Source organism: Strix aluco, chromosome 3 (genome assembly GCF_031877795.1).
Source record: "Strix aluco isolate bStrAlu1 chromosome 3, bStrAlu1.hap1, whole genome shotgun sequence".
In the NCBI taxonomy this organism is placed as follows: domain Eukaryota; kingdom Metazoa; phylum Chordata; class Aves; order Strigiformes; family Strigidae; genus Strix; species Strix aluco.
Genome location: NC_133933.1, coordinates 22824372 through 22844616, shown reverse-complemented (window position 1 = coordinate 22844616; position 20245 = coordinate 22824372). Strand labels below are relative to the sequence as shown.

The following is a 20245-nucleotide window of genomic DNA, read 5'->3' as shown; positions in this document are numbered from 1 at the left end:
AATTTTTCATAACAGTATTTCACTCCAGTCTGTCCTAAACTACAGAATCTATCCACTCATGCCCCAATTAAGATTCCTCACTATCAAGCAAAAGAGCAACTAGCATCAACCCAATCGATACCCTAGAAACAAGATCAACAGCTGAGCATCATCGAGGACCTAGCAGTTGCCCTAGAATTTCTTGCACCCTTAACAGATGAGGAATAAAACCTTAATAGTCAGATAAAAAGTATACCCTTTACAGTACTTGTTCTCTAGCATTTTCATTATGGCATCTACTCTGAATTAGATCAGAGGCTGAAAAAAAGTTTGGTTTATTTTGTGGATTCTTTGGGAAGTTTTGTTATTATTCTGGGACAGGGAAGGAGAGGAACATTTAGAAGAAGAAGTGGCAACACCCACTTTTCCTTTGTTATTTTGGCCCCCATTGCTGATATTTTTGGATTTTCATTCTGGAAAAAGGAGAATGATGAGGAATTGTCTGAAGGAGTGTTTGCTGGGCTGCTTGCCCTCAGAAAACTGGAAAATTGCCTAGGCTGAATAAAGAAAGGATTCTATAAACTCAATCTGACTTGTGTTTTAACAGAACAACATTTATAGAGAATGAATATTTACAGTGTCTTGACTTAAGTGACTTTGTTATCTTGTATGGTGTTGAAGAAAGAAATGACCAGTGGAAGAAACACAGAAATTGCCAAACTGAATCAGCAGTAGTCCACCCAGTCATCCTGTCTGACAGTGTCTTGAACCATGTACTTCATAAGAGCGTGCAGGAAGAAAGCCTGCAGTAGGCAGTGGTGGCAAGTTTATTCTTAGTCTCTGTTAACATTTATCTTAAGCTATAAAATACATGGGCTTATGTCCTTCTCAACATTACTCATTCATTAGCAGGCTGATCTTGCCTTCTATTTAAACAGACCTGATTCCTTTGCTCTACCAGCAATCTTTAAAGCCTTATTCACTTATTCCCTGTTGCTGAGTATCCACATCCATAAATAAAAAGGACTGACAGCAGCCAGACAACCTGCCCATTTGAGCAACAAAGGTTCAAGTCCTACCCTCAGTTTCACTCAACTATCAGTAGCAGGTAGTCAGTTAGAAGTGAGGTGATTAAAAGCCTGTAACCTTAACAGCAAATGACCAGCGATTCTCATCACCGCCCTTCTCCTGGAATCTTTAAGATAAAATTTAAAAGTCTAAACTCTGTATTATGTTCTAAGGAAAAGTTCCATTTTATGGAATATCGTACTAGAAAGCATTGTTAGCTGTGAACAGCACCTCAGACTGTATAAAACAACTTAAAGGCTTCAGGGAACACAGTATCAAAGAGGAAGAAAGCAGTAAGGAGAAAATTAGATCTTACATCTGGGATTTGTTCAAACAGTTATTATAGAGCAAGGCATGCTCTTGAGAAGCTGTCTCTCCAAGCCAGGAAGATCTTGTTGAGCTAGCCAGCCATCCAAAGTGACAACTACTAAGATTTAATCAGCCTTTAACTGTTGCGGGAAGTTCCCATTCTGCTGCAGCAACAGCAGGATAGAACTGGGGAAAGGAAGGACACAGCCATATTAATAGGCACCACTGGCATGACCTTTAAAGAACAGCTGGGAGCTACCAGCTTAGACAGTAGAACCAGTATGAACAGCCATGTAAAAAGATCAAGTCTGCAATGACTCCTTGTAAAAAGATTATTCGTAATCTTATACAGCCTACATTGCTAACACCACAGGGGGTGTAAAGAAAAGGAAAGAAAGATGCCAACTGGAGGAGTCTAGTCTAACAAAACAAAACAATGTATTCCTGTTGCCTGCATTATTTATAGTATGTTCATCACCACCCCAGACTATGAAATGTCTCAGCAACTTCCAGAGCACAGAGGGGTTTTATCCCCTCCAAAATATATAGAGTATAACACAACTGACAATCACTATTTTATGCAATAACAATGCAATGCTATGATTCACTTGCATTAAGTCTGACTAAATATGTCATTGCCTTTAAATAGAAAATGCAGCTAATAATTTCAAAACTAAAAAGATCTGTGATGTGAACCCTATGTGATTTACTGCTAATTGGTATACAATATGCTGTCTTTAAAATGTTTTTGTAGGTGCTTATCAGTTTTGCTACTTTTTTTCTTTTTCACTCATGTTTGCTTTATTTCTTTTGCTTACCAAGATAACATCTACGCACAGAAATGCATTTCTAGAATTTGATATAAAAAAGGACTACATCACTACACCACTACAGTGACCATGCTGATATGAAATGCAGATGCTGTTGTAACTGAAGAAAATCAAATGGCAGAGAAGATGACAACGAAATATGTGGGAGCAAATGCACAAATAAACCCTTTATAATGAAAGGAAAGAATACTAAAAGTCTTCTAAAAATGTCAGCTAGGGAACTCAATAAAGGTCAAGACACTGAAAAGGAGAAGTTAATCAAAGATTTTCTGTATTTACAGTCTTTGTTCCATAATTCAGTACAATGTACTCTAGGTTACTTTAAAGCTAAGTGACCTTTCTTGCCAACACTCACTGTTCATTATCCCAGAAGCCCCAAGTTTTGCTTGAAAAAGCCAAACCTGTTGATGTGTGAATTGTCTAAATCTACACCTTGCAGGATACAGTGGTATCAGGCTCCAAAACTACTACTCAGATGAGAGAACTTCACCAACATGATTCCTTTTCACTGTTCTTGCATAAACCAAAATAAACAACAGGTGGGGGGTGATCCCAGAACTCACTTCATATATTTTAAACAGCCTTTAATGTTACCGTTCCCACCACTAGCGAATGAGAATAGGTGGGGCAAATATTTTTGGGCCAATAAAAGTGTTACATTTAACAACAAAGTGTGTGTCACAAAGGCCAATTAAAATGTACAGTCACGTTTTGAAGTCACTGAATTTAGAGCCACTCCAAACTTGTGAAAATAAACAAGCATTTCAAAATGTGAGCATTTTCATTACAAAAATGATAAGCAGATTTCCATCACCTGAAGGAAAGTCACTTTATAATTTTTTTTAAACTGTCACTCTTGAAAGCAAAGTCAAGAATGAGATAAATTGGTTTTGATACTCTGCATGCTCTTGAAACCTCTTATTATTTTGTAGCTTAACAACGATACTTTCCCCGTGTTTAAAGTGTTTCTCTCACTTCTTACAGAGCAAGACCATTACACAAGAGGAGAAACAGCCTATAGCAAAACACAGTACACAGCAAGTGCTTCTGTCCTTCCTCAGGAAAGAAAATTATTTTCCTATGGTGGCTTAGTTACAACATACATTTAAATTCCTCTAGCAGCAACTAAAACTACCACTTCAGTTGCCAACTCACACACTTCCTAAGACTTAAGAGGAAAGGAACTTTGTTTCCTAAATAACCCCCCTTATTCTGCAACTTTAAGTTAAGTAGTTATCTCCTGTGCAGCTGATGAGAGCTTTAAAGGAATAAATAAGGAATCTTTCATTTTAAGGAGAATCACCTTTCCCTGTGAATCATCTATGGGTGATCTCAAAACAATAAAAGATTGCATGACATCTGCACAACAGAATCACACAGAATGGCTGAGGTTGGAAGGTACCTCTGGAGATCATCTGGTCCAACCCTGCCGCTCAAGCAGGAGCACCTACCGTCAGTTCTCCAGGACCATGTCTAGTCATCTTATGAATATCTCTGATGGAGACTCCATAACCTCCTTGGGCAACCCATGCCAGTGCTCACTGACCCTCCCAGTAAAAAAGTGTTTTCTGATGTGGTTTAGTTTATGCCCATTGCCTCTGGTTCTGTCACTGGGCACCACTGAGAAGAGCCTGGCTCCTTCCTCTTTGCACCCTCCCCTCAGGTATTGATAAAATTAATAAAATCCCCCTCTCTGAGACTTCTCTTCTCCAGGCTGAACAGTCCCAGATCTCTCAGCCTTTCTTCATATGTCCGATGCTCCAGCCCCTTCACCATCCTTGTGGCCCTTCCTTGAACTCTCTTGAGTATGTCTAGTATGTGTTTGTGCAGGGTCTCAACCCTAAAAAATTTCAGGAAGCATCCACTGTCTTTATTAGCTGGGAAGTTAAGCCCCTAAGTGTCTCTTTAGCTGCTGCACAGGGCTTCTACAACAAGGAGAAAGAGCCCTCCAAATTCAGCATGAGGGGGTTTCCATCTTTAACCACTAGAATAATTCCTTTGGTCCTGGTCCTAACCGAAACCAGAATAATTAAGGTCAACTTCTGGGAAACTGAATTATGCCAATGCTTCTGAAAATACCTCCCTGCTAGCTGCAAAATTAAGAGACTATAAAATTACTTAAACATTCATCAGTCCTCAGCTCCATTTCAAACAGTTTAAACGTCATGAAGCAAATGATTAAGCTTATACTGTTATTTTGCAATATTGCAAGGCTGAGAGAAAAGCTAACAAAAAAGACAAAACATGAAGAGCAAGAAAATAAAGACAACATTTTCATACCAATCATTGCCAAAAATAAATGAGAAGGAAACAGGTGAAACTGTTTCCAATTTTAAAGCTTTTTATAATGTGTACAAGGTCTCAGTAGTTCTGTGTCATAGTATGGCCTAACAAAATAGTTCAAATTACTTTAGGAAAAGATAAATATATTCCAAAACAAAAAGTTCACTGATCTTCCAACATCTTTCTCTCTCTCTCTCCATATTTTGGTAAGAGGACCCAATACCAAACATCTAGGTAGACTAGAAGACATGAGCAACAACTGAAAAATCCTTTTCACTTATATTAAGCCATTACTTTTTCATAGTGCTTTCCAGAGCAATTTACAGTAATATGAGTATGCAAAAAGGATATAATAGACAAACAGAACGATAAGTTATTTGATAAGCATTTCTTAGGACGTCAGAATTTTTAATAACTAACATTATGGCAAAGAAGAAAGAGATTAATAGTGACAGAGCAAGAAATAAAGTAGAGAAAGTCATTCTAGTAAACACTACATAGATGTCCTGGCATTGTTTCAGGATTCAGTTTGGCAGCTGCTATAGACACATCTTATCTTCAAACCATACAGCACAAAGATACTCAGACTAATCACTTCTGCATCTCAAAATGTTGATAAACTGGAAACTTTGAAGGGGTTTAGAAGTGAATAGCATTGACACAAGTGTAATGAACAGAAAAAAAAGCTTGCAAAACTAGCTTTGCACAAGATTGCTCTTACAGGCTTCTCTATCCAACAAATACAATTAAGTGGTATAGATAAATAGCTTATGACTTATACTGGTGGGATTTTACGTATTTTACAGGAAATAAGAAATTTAGAGTGATCTAAAACCTCTAGCAGCGTAACCGTAAGCCTTTTTTACTGGTAACAGATTCCAAGCTTCAAATCAGGTTTGACTGCATTAGTCACTAAGGAAAAATGTAATAATTTCCTGATACTTCACAGAAATTCTTAGACCAAACTACAACAAAAGTAATAATCCCTTTTAGAAGGAATATCAGAAAAGGATTCTCCTCCAGTTGTTCAGGAATGCTAGGGATTTAAAATATTTCAAAATGGCTGGCTGCAGTTCAACACAACATGGCTAATGGGACTCATCTATCAGTTGTCCCATAACACTTAATGTAGTCAAAGCATTTCTCTAACTTTCCATCTCTAGCTTCTATACTGTCAGATAAAGATCTCAAGCATATAGATGGAAAATTACATCAAGATATATCATGACTGACCCTTTTAAACTGTTAAACTGTTTTTCTATACATTAAGAACCAGCTCGACTCAGCTGCAAGATGCCCTATTAAAGAATATCTACAACCTGAAATTTTGGTAAAGTTGTTATACATTTTGATAATATAATTTAGTCACTTTTTATTATGCAGGACAGATAACAGAAATATACTTTGTAGTGATAACATTTTTTTCCCCTGAAGATCTTACTTTAAAAGTGCATAGAGGAATATTATTTCTCACTGGCAGGGAATTCAGGACATTAACTGTAATTTGTAATCAGATATATCCATAAAGATGATTACAGTATCCTCGATAACAGCTGAAGAAAAGATTTAACTGACCATCAAGTAAGGTAAACTAGGATAAAACTAAAACTCCAAGCTGCACACCTCATTCAAAATGCATCTCAAGTTACCCACCTGTGAAGATGTCTGTCAGGTCATCAAGGAAGATTTCCCTCATTCTAAATACCATAGAAGACTACAATATTTAGATAAAATAACTTAGAAGTACATTTTTAGACTTAACTTTACTGTGAAAGCCAAGAAAGATTGGGCAAACCTGTCTATCACCAATTAGACAGTAGAAGTCAATGCATAGTGGCTCAGTATTTCTCAGAAGAAAAGCATCCTGATCAACATCCTTCATCTTGATTGCCGAGGCATCAGACTGAAACTGAAAAAAGTGGTTCTAGATGGCTAATATAATTTTCACAAGAGTTACTATAAAGAAAATTTCAAAATGTGAATTGACATATTAAAAGAGGCTACTTTCCTCTTCTCCTTGGAACTATAACCATATGCTCAATCACGCATACATAAATACACAAAGAACTATAACGTTCTGGACAAAGGCAAGATTTAAGTGAGAGGCATAAAGTAAGATCTGTATAATTCAGTCAAACTGCATAATCATTTATGATTAACTGCTCTGTAGAAATAACCTGGAATACTGACAGATTTTTTTCTCTAGCCCTGACATGATTAGTGGTCTTGATACTATATTCAGGAACTCAGTCTAGTTACTTCTCTTTGGAGTCAGCATTGATCTCAGATATCTATCATTTTGCATAAAATAAAACAGATTGCCAATAAAGCATAGTCTCAGACCACAGATGAAGTGATTCTCTGGAAGTCTAACATACAATAGCTAGTTTCAGCCTGACAAACGTTTAGGTCAGATACAGCACCATCAGAATTTACAAGAGAGACTACATCACCTCTAGTAAGGGGTCATCTGCAGCATAATTAGTTTACTACATTCACAGCTAAAAGATCAGGGGCATTCAGCACCACCCAGCACAGTTAATGAATTGTTACCTTCATATGAAACTCAAAAATCATTTGGGATACTGAAACTGCACAATCAAACATACAGAAATTGTAAAACACCAGAATTACGTTTGTTCCTTCCTGGCTGGTTTATTTGTTTTTTCAGACAGGAACCCTGCCTTATCCAATGCACATGCTTTGACAGCAGGTTAACAGAGAGATATTACTCTGCATTTCTTTTTCCCCTTCTCATAGTACAGTGCTAAAATTAGCCTAAACTATTAAAAACCTAGGACAAAAACCACTTCCCCCCCCCCCCCCCCCATATTACACTCATTGTACTACTAAATATATTAATAAATTTACTAATGGTAGCATTCGTCAATTCTTGTATCTTTAAGATGTTGGTACTTTTTCACTTTCTCTGTTGCTGCTTCTGCTAATGTTGTCATTTTACTTTCATATCTTGCTGTGATATCTACTACTATAGCTTTTTCTCCCTTAAGAAATACCAGATCTGGTTTATATAATGCATTTTGACTATCTTTTATCATTGGTTCTTGAAATATAATCCATTCTTTCTTTTTAGCTTCTTCTACTAACATATTACAAATTTGATTGTGTCTTAATTCTGGTGTCCTGTACTACGGGGCAAAAACCAACAATATGTGCGCAGGTCTCAATTTCTGCTTGACAACGACGGCATGATTTAACATGTGTCTCTTGTCTGCCCCTCGCCAGAAATTCCCTTGCAGGATAAACATTTGCTCTTAATTGTAGGGCAGTGATAAGTTTTCGGTGAGGAAAGCCTCTATAATGTTACATGTCAGTCATTTATTTTCATAACATATCCTATTTATATTTTTAAAACTCAAGATCCACAGTACAAAGTATATGAATTGTGTCTGCCTAATCTGGAATGTTTCCAGACTAATTTTCTTCAGAATATTTGTCATTGTGCAGTACATCAAGCACAACCCACAGCTGCTATTAGCTTCAGTTGCAGCTGTGAAAGCTTTGCATTCTTTATATAGGTGTCCAACTTGAAACTTTACTCTTCAATACAAGGATCACAATTAGTTGTTGTTAATAACAATGTTATACTTGATAAGCAAGACATGTAAAGCAAAATCCAACTCCTCAGAGTGGCATTTAACTAAAGAAACCTTCAGATCATCATCTTTAATCCTTTCTTCAGTTCATTATACAACATCAAGCACGAGCAACAAGTAAATTGGGTTATAAAAACCACATTCCTTAAATCTTTTAGGTATCCCTAAAATACAACAGCACTAAGTTTTTTAAGGGGAAAAAAGGTAATGTGTTGATTGAATTACAACTGTCAATTCGAGTGTGCAGATGTGGATGACATTAAAAAGTTTAGCCCATACATCATTTGGTACTTATGTTTCTACTGGTATTTTAACAAAGTCTAAGATCACAAGCCTAGCGTGAGGAGAATTTTGGGGAACAACAGCTGCTTGTTTCTAATAGCAATCATGTAACTTGAGAAATGTCATTTTAGTATTTTCAAGGAGCAAAAGAAAACACTCTGATCTTCATGAACTTCCAGAAAATAACTACAATGAAAAGGTAGGATATCTTAAACAGGGGAAGACCTAACCTTTCCATATACAATATTTATGTTTTTCTAAAATCAAAAACTCAACATTTAAGTAGGTCACATAACTATAACATCTAAGCATTCCCCCTTCAACTTCTTTACCTAAATAAATTTTTAAAAAGGGGCATTATCTAGAACAGTAACAGATAATTATTTCTGTATTTGCTGGATTTCAGGGTAGATCTGATAGCAGCAACAGATTAATGGGAAAAAGAGCAAAGTAGTAATTAAACCAACAGCTTATGTTTCAAACCATTACAGTAAATCTGCATGTTCAGTGTAAAACTCCTTAAAGCCAGCAGGCTAGACTGGATTAAAGAAAGAGTAAATCCTATCATATTTAATGTTTCATATGCCTGATCCAGGTACCTTTTTTATGTGCACTTCACTATTTTCCTCTACAGAAGCAAAGTAATGCTTCCTATTGCTATTAATTGCTCATAAAATAACCGATTTTCAAATAAAAACGTTAATATGAAAATCCTAAAACATATTCTATTTTCTTTTTGATATAAATTCTGTCCATCAAGAAGAATCAATGAAAGCAAGCTTATAGAATTTGAAGGTAATAAAGTATAATGACTCCAAGTCTTTTTTCTTTTTTTTTTTCCTACTAGTTACATTGTAGTCAGAAAATGTCTTTATTCTACATTAAGGAACAGCTTACCTAAATCAACTTCCTTCTGAAAAAAAATAAATTGGTGGCTTTTACTGATGAATGCATTTAGAAGAAGCTTATATAGAACTTCCCTAACCTAGCAAAGATAGTTAAAATGTTTTAATTAATTCACTTTTCCTTGACAAATATTTCCTTTACAATGTTTTTAATATAACTCAATATTGGCTGCATCTTTCTTGACAGCTGGTATTTTCTTAACAGAGAATGTCTCAAATGGTTTATGTATAACATTCTTTCTAAAATTCATTTCCTTTCTGTGTAAGAAGTTAATACACCAGGAAAAAAAAAGCAGGAATGTTTCATGCCATGTGGGATATAACAGCTCTAGAGTTTTGCTTTAAATTAGCCCAATAATGTTTTTGCAGAAATATTAACGGGGCCGAAGCTCAACATTTGGAAAAAGGAAAAATCCTTGCCCACAACTTTGGTTCTCTCCAGATCTTATTCCAACATGAACTTCACTTTTAAGTTCTAGCTCTTCAGTACATGCCTGGTGGAAATCTGACAGCTCCTAGTAAGGTCCAGCTTAGGGGAGAGACATTAAGAAGAAAACAATCATTAATTAAGAACAAGAGACCGATGGTTCTATATCAAATATCTCCCAAACGAGAAATGAAAGTTTTTGATAACTTCACTCTAAACATCAAATGATTCAAGGCACTGAAACTGGCAGTAAAGCACACCATAACCTTTCTCAAGAGAGGGACAGACATTGAGGTCTCAGAGAAGATGATGCAACTCCTAAGGGTGGGCCATTCCTACATACTAACACCAAATCCCAAATTCTTAAGAGCTGGGAGAATTTTACCAGTTGCATGCAGGAGAACTAAGGTCCCATGTGCAAAAATCCTGGAAAATAGCATCTTTATAGAATATAGAGACCAAAGGCATTTGCTCTACAGTCTGTAATACATAGTCCTTGTATAGGTTGTAAACCCTTAGCTAAATGGCTGAAGAGCTACAGCAGTAACAGCAGTGTAAGTGATGAAGAAATACCTGCTGATAATTTCTCTTTCCTCTTGTCATGCTATAAACATTCATTAAAATATTATTCTTCTGCCAGATCAGATCATTTCCAGTATTGCTGAAAATGTTCATTCTAAAATATTCTGCAGCCTGTGGAACTCTACATACAACAATATTTTGCAACTACTATTTTTCATTTTTTGGATATTTCCTAGCCAATATGTCATTTTGTGATACTTCCACTAAACATTATCATCTGTGTTAGTACTGTACATAGAGAATATCTTGCACTGAAATCCAAAGCTACCAGACAGTTTCCCTAAGTTTTAAGGTTTGCTTATTTTACATTTATGAATAAATGACATTTCCAAACTTCAGCAAAAGCCCGTCCTAAATATGCCTTTATCAGCTAATTCTGTATTTCAAGAGACAGTGAGAGATGATGGAGACAGGAAATGTAATCCTTCTTTCTAACATGCAAACTAGTTTTAGCATTCTGCTCACAACAATGATACCTTTTGTTCTGAAAGGAAGCTTAATTCTGCATGCCCGGTGTTCGTGATAACAAAGCTATGGACAATATGTGCAATGCTAGTTTGCTTAACAGATTTTTATGGATGCCTTACATAAAGTTAAAAAAGATAAACCAGCCATATTTACCACCTTTATTTGCCATCGTCTACATGTAAAAAGAACAAGAATCTGAACACACTTGGGGCCACAGACAACATGGGAATAACTTAAAGCTTCCCTTAGAAAAAAGTGAGGTATTTGCCATAGCCATTCAAGGGCATAGTGCTGTTGCAGAAGGGCGATGGTCTGGCAGGCTGCAAAGGCACAGAGAGAAGGCAGACCATAAGAAACTAACATGTGACTGACACAATCAAAGCTTATTAAATCCTCTAAACTTTTCATAAGGTTCTTTCTTCAATTAAAAATAACTGCTATTAGTATATTTTCAAAGATACTCTACTTCACAAGGGTGCCGCTTATCACGTCATAGTGCTCTTCAACAGACTAGCCTACTGCAATTACTTTAACAAAAAAAACCACAATTTTAGCTATTTTCCCTTTAGACAGAAGATAACACATACTCCTGTGCTATCAGCAATCATTTTAGCAACATCCATGTTGTGACCACTCAAGCCACATTTGCTTCTGCCTGTATTTAATTTCCATACTACCATAACTACAGAGCCTTTGTCTCAATTTTACAGATCTGTCATCTCTCAAGGTCTTTCGATGACCTACTGTAATAAGAACACACACAAAAAAAAAATAGAGCTGTTTAACCCTTGACATCTTTGCAAGCATTTCTCATTCAAAAACTATTAAGGTGGCAGACAAGAAACACAAAGCTGTTTTACTCACTGTCAAAATCTAAATGAGATGTGTTATTCAGTTAAAGCATTTTCTTAAAGTGGGATTTTTTTGTTGTTTAGTGGAGCTGACACTGTTCAACATCTAACTCTGTATCCAACAGAGGTGCAAAACTAAATACTTCTCAATATTTAAGGAAAGAGACCAAGATTCTTTCTTCAGAGTAGGACTGGGATCTAGTACATACAATGCCTACCTTTATTACAATATAAGTTAAAAAAAAAAAAAATTATTCAACGAAAGTTTTACAAAAATTACTATTAAGTAAATTTTGGAAATTGGGATCTAAAGATACAACCATTTATGACAAAATAATGAAGTATCCATTTTGTAATGAATAGCAGACCCCTGCAAGCACTGGAAATAGTGGATAACTGTCAGTATTTTATGTAAAACTTGGTATTCAAGTGAAAATTTAAACCTGATGTTCCTAATAAAAGAACACACTTCTCTAAGCAAAGCCATAATTTTGGGAGAGACACACCCTTTGTCACTTTCAATGGTTAGAAATAGATGAGTCTGCAAAACACTTCCTGTAAATCAAATTGACACATAAGTATTTTTCTAAGGAAACTTTAGTGCAAAATCTATCCATCTCATGGAGACTGCACAAAATGCAGTCAGACTGATCCTTTCTAAAACAGCCTACCCCCAAAGTTTAGAAAGATCAAACATACCCAGAACATTACATTCCATCTTCCTAGACGGTCTGCAATTATTTGAGATTAAACCAAACACCCCATTTCCAAATGTGAAATGCATGCCAATTCCCAGAACATTAATTGTTTCCACTATCTGATGATGAATTACACATAATTAGTTCACTGGCAGTGCCTCATTTTTACTTGTCCTAAGGACAAATCTACTGACCTGGACAAGAGACCTCGAAAAAAATAGCTAAAACTGCTTTCTTTTTAAGGGAATTCACTAGTTAAGTTGACAGATTTAGTGGTGTTTTCACACTGAAGAGGGAAGACCATAAGAAAGCTACTGTCTATGCAGGAGGCCAAAAGGAAATGATTAGCCTTACCTTACCAGACTACACAGACTGGCTCAATAACCTTGGCATGAGTGTATTACCTCACACTTTCTGAAATGTTGTACTCCAGAGAAATAGGTTTTCCATGAGTGGAGAGTTTAAAAAAAAAAAAAATCAAAAACAAACAAAAAAAAAGACGACTGACTCCCAGCAGAGACTTAACAGCCTTGGCTTTGTTAAAGGATCCAGTGATGACTTCCCTGCAGCACACTGTCCAACTCCAGCTGATACACAAACTAAAAAAATTTACACAACAGAACTAGGAACAAACTCCAAGTTCTAACCATAGACTGAAAGCCAGTTTGCAGTTGGGTTCTCTTTGAAAAATTAACTTCCATAGAGGTCACCACTGTCTCCAGGCTTCATCTTACCAGAAGAGTTAAAAGTTGTTTTTCAATGAGCACAAAACGTGTTAACTGCTATTCAGTGAGCTGCACGCTTGAGAAATTCCCACTGTACCACACGAATTCTGGGCGTTAGTCCTGTTTATGAGAAAAATCATTGAGCAAAATTAAAAAGTGTTTGTTCCATTTAAGTTTCTTAAAAGTAATAGCACAAGCTGCAGCAACTGGAAAAATGGTAAGCTTTACCAGTCATTGATAAATATGCTATTGCTTACTATTGCTATAGCATTATCAGCTTTTTCAAAGCCAACATTCCTTACATTCTAGCAGATCATTAAAATCACAGGAACAAACAAATTGCAAATGAAATTGATCAGCTGAACCGGCACATGATTACTGTAAGATTAAGTATTAAAAACTAGAAGAATCTAGTCCTTCTAGCAACTGAATAATAAAATAAAGCATATGAAAAATTGCCAAATTTCTCACAGTTCCATGTCCAAATCAGGACAGTATTTCTTTTCTACATCATTTTCACTAAAGAAGCAGCGCATCAAAGCTAACCAGCACATCTCAAAAAACACACCTCATTCCATATAATGGAAATCCATACAACTCATCTCCCTCTAATGATATTTGTCCTCACATTTCTCTGTGAAAAGCATCTCACCCTACCTGTGATCAGTACGCATGGTCTATCTGAAGAGAAGTCTGCTAACAGATTGACTCCCTTGATCTCTAGATGACACTGCCAACTGGAAAACTTCCTGGGTATAGCAAAGACCCTTTTTCCTTCATATGGGTAAAAACAGGGATATAAGATTGGTAACAGTTTTGGGGGTCTGTTAGCTTGGGTTTTTTTAATACGTTTCTAGAAACTGAAACTACCAAATATTTAGCAGTAATTCAGGGAGTTGTAATAGCCACCTGATAGCTTCAATTCAGACTTGTTTCCACTTCTATTTCGGAATACGATATTGAATATCCTCTACACAAAGCTGAACACTTGCTGTACATCTATTTACGACTTCAATTTACCAACTGAAAGTGGTAACTATACCCTGCCTAAAGAAGTACAAGACGACCAACGAAAACGTCAGCAATCTCCAAAACAACACTTGCATGGAAGTCGGGAAGAACAGCAAGCATTTTATTTTGTTTTGATGTTGTAACTTAGCTGCTTGATGAGTCAAATTTACAGTTTCTTTCTGAACAGCTACCTGTCAAACTTCAGAAGCACAGCATGAAGTGGTATTTACTACAAAGAGACTACTAGTATCAAGTCATATTTGAGCCACTCTATAAATGTTTTTTGCAAATAAATTGTAGAAACACTTCAAAAGCATTAATCAGCTTAAAAACATTCATTTCTGCATACATTTTTCTACATAAGTTAAATCACATTAGGCAAACATGCTTTTTAAAATATGGCTTGAGCTAATTTTAAACATGGTTGGAAAAGTTTGGCCCACACTGATTAAAATCTATATTTAAATGAAAGGAAAATTTAACCACAGAAACCGTGCTCATTTTAGAAAAACAAGCGTATCATTGCCAAAGTGCTGTCCTAAGTTTAGATTGCTGTCTGACTAAAACATTACAATTACGAGAAACTAAAATGGATTTCTAAATGTTTCAAGATGAAACAGCCATTGGGTAATTTGCAAGATATGCAATTATCTTCTGAATTCAAACACATAATGCTAATACTTGATCTGAACAATGCAGGCTGTAAATCGTTGCTTGTGTGGAGACTGGTGAAATCGATGTTAAAGATCAATACCAACACTAGATAAGAGTAACCATAATGAAACCTAAGAGCAAAATTACCAAGTGATGCGGAATTAATTACCTAGACAAAGAATTTTCTTTGAGAAAAAAAATGTTTTTAATCTTTTATCTACTGCTTCTGTCTCTCCAAGAGCTGATCAAGCTGAACAGAGGATTCTCAGCACTTTTACCACTGTTAAAACTGCACCAGTGGTCACAGGAGGCAGTTCATGCAAGCTCTTGCGTGTAGCAAGACACTGACATATTTACTTTCAAACATCAGACAAGGTCTTCCTAATAGGAAGGGTCATACAGCCTATTTTCTGTTACTTTGCAATTAACACTTATATTGGGGTGGAATCATTATCATACTGACCATGCAAAAGTTGAAAGGAAAAAAAATATAATCACACACTTACTGCAAATCTCTATGTTCATTTCACAAATAATCATAACAAATTCCAGTTACTTTGAACAGCAAGTTAAATCTTGATCTGCGACAATCATTACCAGCTTCATGCAACTAACAGGATTTCAGGAAATCAAAGTCACTCCATTCCTGATTTAAAAAAATTAGGACTGTGTGTACTTGTCAGTACCTGCACTGCCTGCTACTGTTTGACTTAGGAGGAGAAATTAATGGCTTGCTTGTGTTTTATTTCTTGTTCTCCTGTAAAAGCCTGGGTTCTTAGTTATCTTTTGACTCTTCTGACTACAACCAGCTCTGTCGTTTCACTGATTTGGTGAAGAAGTACAAAACAATCTATCATTCATATATTAAAGCACCCAGGAACTGTGGGCATGTCTGGGGACACAGTAGTTTATAGGAACACCTCCATGCTTCAAACAGTAATTTTATAAAAGACTAGAGCATTTTCAAGAAAAATTAATTCTCTTTCTGCAAACAATATGTGGTGATCCACATAACTGCTTCATATAGACCCATCAGGCAGTCTATTCACTCAGCCTTCATGGCACCTCTGAAGCTGCCATCAAAAGAGAAGAGCAAATAGATACAGATTTCTTTCAACCGTAAAACATGCTGGATGTCTTAAAAACAACAAAACCACCATAAGATCTATGAGAAAGCACTTCAGATTAAGCAATACCTTTCAGAACCACTGAAATGAGAGCAATACCTGCTCCCTTGATACCTGCTATTTATGTTACTTTAGGTATTATACCAAAGGATGCTCCCAAAAAAACCCTCAAGAGTCATGGGAGCTTTAATATCACAAATGCAAAGTCTTGGAATGACATGTTTACAAGCAGAACAATGAAAAGAAACAGTTTTGTTTCCAGGAATCCCGAGGGGGGTGGGGGGGGACGACAACAGAAAACAAACCAAAACAAAGCCAAACAAAAACTAAGCCTGCTGGCAGATTAAATTCACTTTCATGAGTTTGAGAAAGGATAGTGTGTGAACCTAGTGGAGCCATTAATTTTATATTGACAAGTAGACTCCCCCAGTTCTGAACCCCTAAGCATGTAAGAAACCCTAATAGAGAGTCACATTAAACCAAACTGCGAGCCTTCGGCCACACTCAGCGGGGACCTGTTTCAAAAAGTCAACTTTCTAAAGGTTTCATTTTCCCCTCTCAAGCTGACCAAACACCATACATGCAACACAAACAAGCCAGCTCTCCTCAGTCCATAGCTAATAAAACATTAAACCAGATTACGGAACTCAATACCACATACAGAACATGAGGAATCTTGTCTGTGTGTTCTCAGCACCACAGTCTGAAGAAACAAGGGAACAAGGAAGGGAGAACCTTGAACAACACAGTAAGTGGAGGAGAACAAAATAAGGAAAGAAAGAAGGACAGAGGAAAACAAAGATCGCTCATAAGCAATGACCAGGTAGGAGGAAAGCATAAACTGAGACAAAGACTGCATGTCCCAAGAAGCTGGAAGAAGCAGCCAATAAAAGGAAAATATGTGTTTTGGCAAAGCAGAAGTGGGAGGAGTGCACATTGAAGGACAGGACAAGTTACAGGAAAGAAAGGACACAAATAAGACTGTCTAAACAAAAATTAAAGAGATAGAAACTCTACAGGGAGAAGTCTTGGACAGAATCAAATAGAAAACCAGCAGAAGGACAAGAGGATTTGCACCTGAGACAGTTCAGGTGATTAAGAATCTAGTCTAGCATTATTAAAAATAGCTGCTGAAGAAGTAGAGACTGCAGGAACAGATGAAACACATGACAGCCTGCCAGCTGAGCAACTGGAGAGAGGATTTGCTGGACTGTCGTGGTTTAACCTCAGCCAGCAACTAAGCACCACGCAGCCGCTTGCTCATTCCTCCCCCCTCCCAGTGGGATGGGGAGGACAATCGAAAAAAAGTAACTCATGGGTTAAGAACAGTTTAAAAAATAAGATATAATAATTGTAATGAAAAGGAATATGATAAAAAAAGAGAGAGACATAAAACCCAAGAAAAGGCAAGTGATGCACAACACAATTGCTCACCACCTGCTGACCGATGCCCGAGCAGCAATCCATCCCCAGCCAACTCCCCCCAGTTTATATACTGAGCATGACGTTCGATGGTATGGAATATCCCTGTGGCTAGTTTGGGTCAGTTGTCCCGGCCATGCGCCCTCCCAGCTTCTTGTGCACCTGCTTGCTGGTAGAGCATGGGAAACTGAAAAATCCTTGACATAGCTGTTGCCAAGTAGGACTTATCCTGAAACATCAGTGTATTATCAATGTTATTCTCACACTAAATCCAAAACACAGCACTGTACCAGCTACTAGGAAGAAAATTAACTCTATCCCAACCAAAACCAGGACACGGATCAAGTAACCCTAACACTGCTAAAACGCCAGGCATATAAGAAGATGACACCTCATTACACTTCCAATTTTTTCTCAGATTGCTTTCATGAGGAGGGTAGGGAACTCCATGAAAGTAAAACTCATCAAGATGAAGGAGCTGGAAGATACCAGAATAAAGGCTTCCCTGTGCAACTTCAGTTTGGCTTTTACAGTAGGATACAATATTATTTTCCTTTCAAGATTCCTGCCTCACTGAGTACACATGGTGGACCAGCCCCTGAGGTCTAAATAAGGCTTTGTAAGAGACTTCCCATTTTCAGCACAGAAGCTCTTTGGCAAGAAGTGAATGGAGAAAAGACTCTGGAAAGATGGGAAAGTTCCTTCACAGACTTATACTCCCTTCATTCTTACCACATATTCCCTACACATGGCTGACTTTTTTTTTAAATCTAAACTTTTCAGAAGTTTTAAGTAGTCCTGATTTGCTGAATGACCAATCTGAGATTTGGTTTCTCAAGGTACAGTTTTACATTATACTTAACCCACAGCTGGTTTACATTAGTGCAGAAGGAGAAACAGCTTTCATTCATATCAGAGCAAACACTCACTAGAACAGCTTCCATCTGACAGAAAGCCATCCCCATAAAACTGTTAGATCAACTGTCCCTGCAACCATCCAACCACGAAATCCACTACAAAGAGTAGCAGTAATCCATGGCCAGTGATGGCAAAGGAGTGAGACCACACTCTGCAACTGCAGCCCACACACTGACCAAACCATGTATCCACACTGTTAAACTTTATCTTGATTTGCTGAGGAGCCAGACAGTACAGCTGCCACTGAAGCTTTGAATTCAGAGTATTAGATAATGCTACAAAATCTGCTTACAAAGTCAACCAACTCATTTCAGATTTTTGTGTTCAATTTAAGACATACTTTGGCTTTCCTCCTTCTTTTATCCTAGTTTCCCCATTTGTAGAGTAAGAAGAAGGGGGCGGGGGGGAAGACCAAACATCTCTCTGTGTTACAGTGGAATAAGTTTGTGCTTGAGAGACATTAAAGTATTGCTGCGTTAACTACTACTGAAAAGTCCAAGGGTCCAAAAGCAGAGAGTGGGTGGTGTCTTCAAAACAAGAGACAGCTACTGTGAAGTAAATGAGATAGGGCAATACTCAGCAACCAATAAGCAAAATACGCTACCCATTACGCAAGCATAGTCCATCCCATCCACTAGCGTAAGTGGAGATTAAAAAAAACAGTCTAGGGACAACCAAGTACCGTATCACAGTGTATCACATAAGCACCAAAGTGAAACTGAACACATAGTTTAACTCTAGTACTTAATTTTAATAGGCGGCTTTTTGCAGCCACAGTTGTGTTCTGAAAAGCCTGGTTACATGCCTTATTCCGATACTCACCCTGCACTTCTTACACAAGAGACCATTCAGGTCAAAGTTTAGCTTTGGCAGAGGGCAAATCTAGCCAAGACAGCAGCGCACACGCCAGTACCAACGGGAGAAGTGACAACAGACACAGTAAACAAGGAAAACAACCCAGATACAGTTGGCAAAAACCGTCCTCTGTGTATGCGCAAGTCATAACAAGAGACACTACTTTTCCCAAGAGGAAAGGTTCTAACAATGAGATTATACCAACAAGTCTCCGTTTATTCCTCTAGGTGTAACAAGAATAGCAGCACTGAAACCAAGGTTTCGGGTAACGTACACGTTTCACACACACTGAACGTCTCCTCAGACAAACTCAAGCGCTCTCCTCCAGCGGCTCCTCCTCTGGCATCGCCGCGGCTCCCTGCCCTCCTACAGCGCGCCGACCATGCCTGGGGAGAAACAAGAGGCAGGTGAGAGTCCGGCCGGCCGCATCCCGCCGAGAAAAAACCGGCAAGGCCGGGCCAGCGGCGGAGACCCGGAGCCGCTGGTTAGCCCCGCGGCGCCAGCGCCACCGCCAGCACCCCACCCCGGCCCGGCCCGGCCCGGCCCGGCCGCCCTCACCTGAGACGGGGCAGCGCCGCGGCGGGAGGAGGCTCCCCGCCCCGCTCAGGGAGCCGCCACCCCGGGGAGCGCGGCCGCGCCGCCGCCAGCACCCAGCGTCGCCAGTACCGCCGCCGCCGCCATGTTCCCGCTGCCACCGGCGACCTCTGACCCCCCAATCACTTCCGGTCACGGCTGTCAAGCCGTTGCCATGGCACCGCTCCTGGCCCCGGCCTCCCTTAAAGGGGCAGCAGCCACCCCATCCCCCTCACCCCGCCACGCCTTACACCCGCCTGCGGTGACCGGCCTAGGGAGCGACCGGGTGGCTGAGGGAGCCGTGGGCCCGGGAGTGGCCGGCCCGGTGCCGCACGGGGACACGCCGTCACCATGGGGCTCAGCCCCGCTGCCCTCGGCCGCCTCTCCCCCAAAAGTCCCTGCGGGTCCCTGGCCGGGAGCTTGGGCCCCTGCTCGCCTCTAAAGGAGATTTCGGCCAGGCCTTTTGGGGCACACGGAGCCGCGCTGCCGCTCCCGTGGGCAGCCAGTGCGAGAGGAGGGCTTCGGGTGCTCGGGAAGAATAAGCACTCAATTTAACTATTAGCTAAAAAGGGACAGTGATTCATCAGCCCAACAGTGCTGTATGAAGGGGAAAACGCTAGTACTGTTAGCCATGGATTTGTTCATAAAATAGCCTGTCGAG

General features: G+C 38.6%; 1 protein-coding gene across 3 annotated transcripts in view; it reads right to left on the bottom strand.

Moving 5' to 3' along the window:
* Positions 1–19714, bottom strand: part of LCLAT1 (lysocardiolipin acyltransferase 1) — a 122936-nt gene extending 103222 nt beyond the window's left edge. For 2 of the 3 annotated variants that reach the window (XM_074817740.1, XM_074817743.1), the window contains exons 1-2: positions 19570–19714; positions 19286–19397 (exon numbers count right to left, since the gene is read on the bottom strand). The gene's annotated coding sequence lies outside the window, so the exon portion shown is untranslated. Of the gene's footprint in view, positions 1–6264; positions 6379–13033; positions 13145–19285; positions 19398–19569 lie in introns of all 3 variants that reach the window. The other variant, XM_074817742.1, reaches the window with a different exon arrangement.
* Between the last annotated feature and the right edge of the window lie 531 nt (positions 19715–20245).